Source organism: Sorex fumeus, unplaced genomic scaffold, assembly GCF_029834395.1.
Source record: "Sorex fumeus unplaced genomic scaffold, SorFum_2.1 ptg000079l, whole genome shotgun sequence".
Taxonomy (NCBI): Eukaryota; Metazoa; Chordata; class Mammalia; order Eulipotyphla; family Soricidae; genus Sorex; species Sorex fumeus.
Window position 1 is genome coordinate 2,255,975 of NW_026606136.1, and position 7,975 is coordinate 2,263,949.

At 43.8% G+C, this 7,975-nt stretch overlaps 1 pseudogene; it reads right to left on the reverse strand.

Annotated features, from left to right (window-relative positions):
* Positions 1-6,820: 6,820 nt before the first annotated feature.
* Positions 6,821-7,617, reverse strand: LOC130038737 (histone H3.1-like; annotated as a pseudogene).
* Between the last annotated feature and the right edge of the window lie 358 nt (positions 7,618-7,975).

Below are 7,975 nucleotides of genomic sequence, written 5' to 3' on the forward strand. Positions count from 1 at the left end.
TGCTAAACAGAAATAAAATATTTTTCTATTCAAGTTTCATAAACATGTGCTTTTTCAGCTCATGGACAGATTTATTTACCATTGTAACTCGAGCACTTCAGTGGTCTGAGACTGTAGGATAACACTGTTCTATCCCTCCTGCATAGCCTCAGGAATAGTTGATAGTTGATAGTTTATTGATAGTTTATTGGACTAAGGAAAAGAGAAAAACACCTGAGGTATTTTGCCCTTGGGCAGTCAGGAAGGGCTTTGGTATACCTTTTAGGTGGGCTCTCAGGAAGGGCTTTCTTATGTTGATTTGGCTACCTGACTGGGTGGAGGGAGTGTCAGCCTAGACTGCAGGGGAGTTGGAGAGACAAGGGAGCTGGAGAGAGGACCACAGAGAGACTAGCAGGGGGAACGCGTACTTGAGAGAACCTGGGCCCTCCATAACATAAATTTCTTCTATGGAATAAACTTCCTGGTAATAAACTAAGACCAACCAGCCTTGCCCTCCTCTCTTCCTTCGTCTGCCCTTGGCCAACAGCGGTCCTGATCCAGGCCACACACACAGCGGCTCAAGAGCACTGAACACAATTCTTACCTTTAGTTGGAAGCTCGAGCCTGCCCAAGGGACACCAGCTGTAAAAAACTATGCACGTGGGAGGTTGTGTGTTCGCAGGCTCTCTGGACGGCTCTGTCTCACCGCCCGAGTTCGGTGCTCTTGAGCTGCTGTGTGTGTGGTGCTCTTGAGCCGCTGTGTGTGTGGCCTGGATCGGGACCGCTGTTGGCCAAGGGCAAACGAAGGAAGAGACGAGGGCCAGGCTGGTTGGTCTTTAGTAGCAGTTTATTACCAGGAAGTTTATCCCATAGAAGAAATTTATGTTATGGAGGGCCCAGGTTCTCTCAAGCATGTGTTTCCCCTGCTATCAGTGGTCCATCTTGCAGCCCTGCTCTCTCCTCTCTCCAGCTCCCTTGTCTCTCCAACTCCCCTGCAGTCTGGGTTGACACTCCACCCAGTCAGGTAGCCAAATCAACATAAGAAAGCCTTCCTGAGGGCCCACCTAAGAGGTGTACTAAAGCCCTACCTGACTGCCCAAGGGCAAAATACCTCAGAGTGTTTTTCTCTTTTCCTCAGTCCAATAAACTATCAATAAACTATCAACTATTCCTGAGGCTATGCAGGAAGGATAAAACAGTGTTATCCTACATGGGGCAAAGCAAATGCTGAATAAATAGGAGTCAAACTTGTCCTATCATTCTCATTTTAATTTTTCTTTCTTATAGCAGATGCAACCTTGTAGATAGATATGATTCTCCATAGGAAACTTTAGGGAGTATCCAGCAATTCTCCTCATTCTCGAAAGATAATATGTTTAATCAGACCCTGGTAAAATAATGAATGTTTTCTTTAAAATTCAGCTGAAGGGCACTGAAAGGGGATCTCAGTTACACAGAATACATTTTCTTCTTAGTCCTCCCTGGTACCCCTTTGTCTCCAATCTGTTCAAGACCTATTTCCAGTCTCTGCCCATTCTACATGAAGAATGGTTGAAATTCTGTCCTCAGGGATCCTCTAATCTCTTAGTATTTCTTTAAGGCAAGCAAACAAAAGTCTTTCCATGTTTTGTGTTATACTCTCCCTGGTGGGATACCATAGATCACACATTATACTTCCTCTCTTCTTCATCTTTTTTTTTGCTTTTCCTCATAAAAATTATATTTCATCATTTTATTATTTCTTGACATCCTTGAATATAAGCGTAGGAAAGACAAAGACTGTCAAATTCATCACTTTAGCATCAACCTTGTATCTTATAGTTAGCCATCAATACATGTATATTTGTCATGCATGGCACTATATGATAATCTAGCTCTCTCTTCTGGGCTGAATGTCTAGTGAACTTACATGTGTGCGTATGTCTATTTTACACATAATGAAGAATCCTCAAACAAACATTAAAAGTTCCTTTGAGATCTTCACCCAAAAAGAAAAAAATCAAAATGTTAATTTAGCATGTAAGTAGAATATATCCAATGTGATTACAAATGCTGATTTCAAATAATGCCAAACAAGAGTGCAATCAAAAGAAAGCAGTGTTTTAGGCAATAGAAATAGAAAAACACCAGATCTAAGAAAGAAAAATCCTGATATACCAGCTCTCATTAGTTTCAGACAGGGATGCCTTAGAGATATTCAGTCTGATATTTTAATTTTATTTCCTTCTCTCTTCATTCAGATTGCCAGTTCTTTTGTTTTCCTGCATTTTTATTCTTAATCAACTTTGTATTCCTCTCCTATCCTGCGGCCAATTCCCCTGGTCTCACTTCTTATTTCCCTCCCTGGTTCACTCCTCCTCTGGCTCACTTGATTTATTTTCCTTGCCTGGTATCATTTTCTAACCTTTCCCCATATTTTCCTCTTTCACTTATCCCCCAGCTAATCTTTTGACCTTTCGGTAATCTCTTTTCTTTCCACATTATCTTGTTTTCAGTCTTGTCCTTATCTGCTTAGCTCACAGTCAAGTTCAGGGGGAACATTCAATCTGAAAAGCCTTTAGCCTATAAATGGATTACCAGTTGTCTCTAAAGGAAAGGCTTGGCTTTCCAAATGCCTGGAAAGGGGCCTTTCTCTTTCCAAGGTCTTTCTAGAAAAGATGGAGTCTCCAAACTGTCCCCTCCATTCCTCTCTCTTACACCTGCTCACTGTTTGAAAATCTTCAGACAGAATTTCCAAGTAAAAGAAGCATATCCGTTCACTTAGATTTTACCAAATCCTTGATTGTTTTTCTCCATGTCCTTGTTACCTTCTGTTTTAGGGCTTTTTGGCATGAGTCTGCCGGCATCTTTCAGACTTAAATGGATACTCTAAAAAGCCTGCTCACCTCTAAGGCAAATGTTTCCCAAGTTTCAATTTAGTTTTCATTAGGAACCCGGCAGCCCCATGCCAGCCTGCCTGCCCATTTAAACAAGGCCTTTCTCTGGGGATTATGCAGTTGCAAGCTGAAACATCTATATGCAAATGAGACTTTCTGTATTTGCTATCAGCTACCACAGAAATTTTCCATTCCTTCAAAGCTATTAAAAAAAAATGGCAAACAGGAAAAAAGCTAGAAAAGCTCTTTAGCATCAGAAACCCCGAAGAAAGAGTAGAAGGTTGACCCCACAGTACTCACTTCTACTCCTGCCCCACCTACTCCTTCAAACAGCTTCCAGAAGAGAAAAAAAACACTCCCCTCCACACACATCAACTCTCAGAGAACATAAACATATCCCAAGGCAAGGTCATATTAAATTCTAATTCATCCGAAGTAAGTAACCCTGGAGGGCACAACAGAAGTAGGGAAGCCTTTCTTGAGGTCACACACACACACACACACACACACACACACACACACGCACGCACACACACACGCGCACAAACACACAGCAGACCTTAAGCTTTTGAACAACAGAAAATTTAAATATTATATGCAAATAGAAGTGAAGAGCAGGATGAATGTGATCGATCATGTATCATTAATCTTGGAGTATTTTATTTTTACAGGCAAGGTACATTTAAGTACTGTTAAGAAGCAGACAAACACGATGGGTAATCCTTGAGCAGGTCCTCTCGGTATCAGTTTCCTCATCTATAACAGAGGCTGAGCTAGATCACTGGTTCATAGATTGCCAGAATACTCCTCAATGCTTTGTCTAACTTTGTATTTGGAGACCAAATCAAACTAAGTCGCAAGATGATTCTAAACAGTATTATCCTTTATTAGAAGTGAAGTATAGTTGATATATTAAGAGATAGAAGACAGAATCTAGACGATTCTGTAGAAAAATATGTAGATGCTTGTAGAGATAGCTAACCTCTCATCTATACACACTGCATAGTTGATATGAAATTCAGACTGAACAGGGTGTTTTGTATTCTATCTGGCAATTCTAGTGGAAAGAAAGAGCAACTAAAAATTCAATAAACAACAACTTATCAATGGAGTTAACTGAGGTTCCATCTAGGTGGGGACTTTCTGAGAAGCATTAAAACATCCCTCGTAAATGTGAGGTTGAAAGATAACACCTGGGATACTATCCCAATTAGCCTCCTTTAAAAATTATCCCCAGGGTAGCATCCATTCCTTGGCATCAGAGTTGCTTTGGTTTCAGGTTGAGCAAAAGTTGAGTGATTAAGCAGCTTTGGGGTAGAGAAGACATTTCAAGTGGAAACCGTCCTCCAGGTGGACCTGAAACCCTCCCTTTAGTGGCAGGAGGCATTCAGAGTTGAGCCTCGGGACATGAAAGTCGGCTTGAACAAGAAGAGCTGGAGTTTCTTTTCTCCAGCTCCTTCCATTGCCTTTTTGTATTCACCAAGCTATGTTCTGACCTTCACCTGGCATCTAAAATGTTCTCAGGAGAGCAGTAGGGGCCCGAGACCTACGGCACTGCCATTTATGGCTTTGGGTACATAGAAATCAACTGACACTCTGTGATTTTATATCGGCCATGGGACCCTAGTCAAAGTCTCTGTTCTGAGACATGCAGTCACTTTTGCAGCTCTGGCAATTTATGTTTCTAGATCAGTAAGACTAAGCATCCTCCACCCAGATCCTCCAAATTCCAGTAGGCGGGGGTCACACCCATCAACTGGCCCCCTGGCGCGTGTAATCCCATCAACGGCCAAGACTCAGAGACTATAAAACCCAGCTACCGGAAGCGACATCTTATCATCTCATTCCTACTTTGGACAAACTGGCAGGCTACCGAATGTAATCTGCCCACATGGCAGAGTCTGGCAAACTCCCCATGGTGTACCCAATATGACAAATACCAGTAACAATGAAGGGTCTCATTCTCCTAACTCTGAAAGAGCCTTGAATATGGCACTTTTTAAAAAAATCTCAGGGCTAGGATGAAGGAGACGTTACTGGGGCCTGCTCGAGACAATTGACAAATAAGAAGACTGTGGGAGAGGCTCCAGATAGCACCAGGGCACTAATACACAGACTATACAGAGTGCCCTGAGCCCTGCTTGCTGAGATCTAGCTGTCTGTTCTCATAGCCCAAACACCTTGAAACAACATGTCAATGGTTGCTCTACTCGGAATTTTTACAATTTTCATTTTCCATCCGAACAATATGAGTTTCTGGTACAAATACTCCTCCCCTCAAGCCCATTTTCTCTGAATGATTCTGTAAAAGCTTTAACATTCCACCTAAAATCATTCTTAGCTTAATTAAAAACACCTGGCTATCATCTATTCTCTACAAAGTGGGGTCTTGGATTCAGCCTGAGGGAGCTCGCATTTCTGAGCAATGTTTGATTAGCAGCAGAGAAAGCAGGAGGCTGTCATTTCTTCCAGGTCTCTGTCCAATCCTGGTAGCTACTTGTAAATACTCTGGGTTATAGTGTGCAATCCGAAGGCTGAAATTCTACCTTGTCTGGATAATTCAGGAACAGCAAGTGCAGGTTTTGATATGTAATTATATTTATACATTAAAATATGTAGGCATATTAAAAATATATGTTAATATATTATCTGTTTTTAAGTTTGAATTAGAATATGCGTTAGCTTGAATTCTCCAGGAAGCAGAGCTGCTTTCTTTAGTCTGCTTTCTTTACTTCATTACATGTTTTTTCCAAAAATTCTTTCCTCATCAGTCATTTGGCAAGAATTCTTGCCTCAACGTCTATTTCCACAAGTCTGACCTAAAACAGCCTTACAGACAGGTGAGTCTAACAGATTGAGACAACGTTGAAGAGATGAATATAAAAAAAATAAATTCTTTTCTTTTTTTTCCATGAAAAAAATAAATAAATTGCTTCCTGGGGCTGCAGTGATAGTACATTTAGTGAGACACTTTGATCCCCAGCACCATATTAGCTCTGCAGGGATTGATCCTTGAGCACAGAGCCAGAAATAAGCCCTGAACACTGGGTGTGGCTCAAAAACAAACAAGCAAAAAAGAATTGCTTTTCACTAAAGAACCAGTTGTAAAGAAATAACTGTATGTAGATAGATGGCTCTTGTCGCTTTAAACTGTAAATACTATAAATATAACTTTACTAAGTCTTATTGTAGCTCCAACTCTTAAGACAAAGAATTCTAATTTTTTTCCCATGTAATCAGAAGATAAATATACTAACAGCTACTGCACAAGTTCTCTGATGCTATAACCTTCAGGTAAAAGTCTTAAATAGCATACCTGTCTTCTTGCTTTGCTTTTATGGCATCCAAAGCTCACTGACAAATTTTAATTAGTATCACTGTCGCCTGCCCCCGCGCCTGGCTGTCCTCGCTGGGGCCCCTTGGAGGGGAGCGGGTTGAGTTTCCCTCCCCACCCTGACCAGGGCTCCGGCAGCCGAAGACCTCCAGAACCAGCCACCACCATGCTGAGACCACTCTCCACATGCATGAAGGTACCGGTAGAGGAACAAAGGCATGCGGGTCCCGGGGCTGAGATCTCCAAGCCTGCTCGACATCTCACTATCTCATTCTTACTTTGGACAAATTGGCAGGCTACTGAATGTAACCTGCCCACACGGCAGAGTCTGGCAAACTCCCCGTGGAGTACCCAATATGCCAAATACCAGTAACAATGATGGGTCTCATTCTCCTAACCCTGAAAGAGCCTTGAATATGGCACTTTTTTAAAAAATCTCAGGGCTAGGACGAAGAAGACGTTACTAGGGCCTGCTCGAGGCAATCAACGAACAACAGGATGGACATGATTGTGATCGTGGTCACTGTCACTGTCATCCCTTTAATCATCAATTAGTCGAACAGGCTCCAGTAGCAACTCCATTTATCCCAGCCCTGAGATTTTAGCATCGTAAACTTTACGCTCACTCACTTCAGATGAGGCACGCCGGCTGGATGTCCTTGGGCATAACGGTGACTCGATTGGTGGGGAATGCACAGAGGTTGGTGTCCTCAAAGAGCCCCACCAGGTAGTCCTCACACTCCTCCTGCAGCTCCATGACAGCTGAGCTCTGGGACCGCAGGTCGGTGGAATGGCAACTGGAGGATCTTTAATAGCGCCAGTGTGCCAGGCCAGTAGCGGTGAAGCTTCTTCACGCCACCAGTGGCTGACGCGCTCTTGTGGGCCGCCTTGGTGGCCAGCTGCTAACAGGGCGCCTTCCCGCCCATTGACTTGCGCGCCGTCTGCTTAGTACAAGCCCTCTCGTTCTTCCCAACTCAGCTGGAGACTCCTACTGGGTTAGGGAAATGAGACCCATTTTAGCTACTGTTGTTGGCATATTTGGTACATCACGGGTGGCTTGCCAGGTTCTTCCATGTGGGCTGGATATTCTTGATAGCTTTGCCCGACTCTCCAGAGGAAAGATGGAGGCTTTTGGGGTGATCTCTAATATCCCTGCAGATGTTCCCAGTCTACTGAATGTAAACTCTTGGTGAACGGCCTACTGTAACAATTTGACAACACGCACCTGCCTGCGTCTCTGGGCAGTGCCTGGGGCATCTGCAGCATCAGGTTGATCTCCTTGAGGTGGATGGAGTGTGCCCAGAGGCTGTCGAACAACTGGTAGAGCAAGATCCCATCCCTAGGGTCGGTGCCAAGTCGAACACCTGTGCCGAGTCCCAAGTCACTCCGTGGTTGGTGGACAGCATCCCACAGTGGACAAGTCACCATGCGAGCCACTATCACTGCTCCACACCCGATGGTGCCATGACTCGGCCCAGCTTGGGGAGGTGGTGATGCTGCAGCCACCTCTGCAGTCTTTCCTCACCCCACCAACGCCACTCTGTCCCAATCCCACAAAGCAGGGGGCGATGTCCAGCAGGAACCATGCTCAGAGCTCCAGCAGGGATCACACAAGGAACTCTAGGCCTGGTGTGCTGAGTTGTGTGTCACCCAGAGTGAGATGGTGAGCCAGATTCCAGAGAGTGTGAGGGGTTGAACCAGTGTTGGCGCCATCTTGCCTCCTCTTAATTCTACATCTTACTTAGTATACCAGAAATTAATAACTGAAACAAACATTAGGGATCAT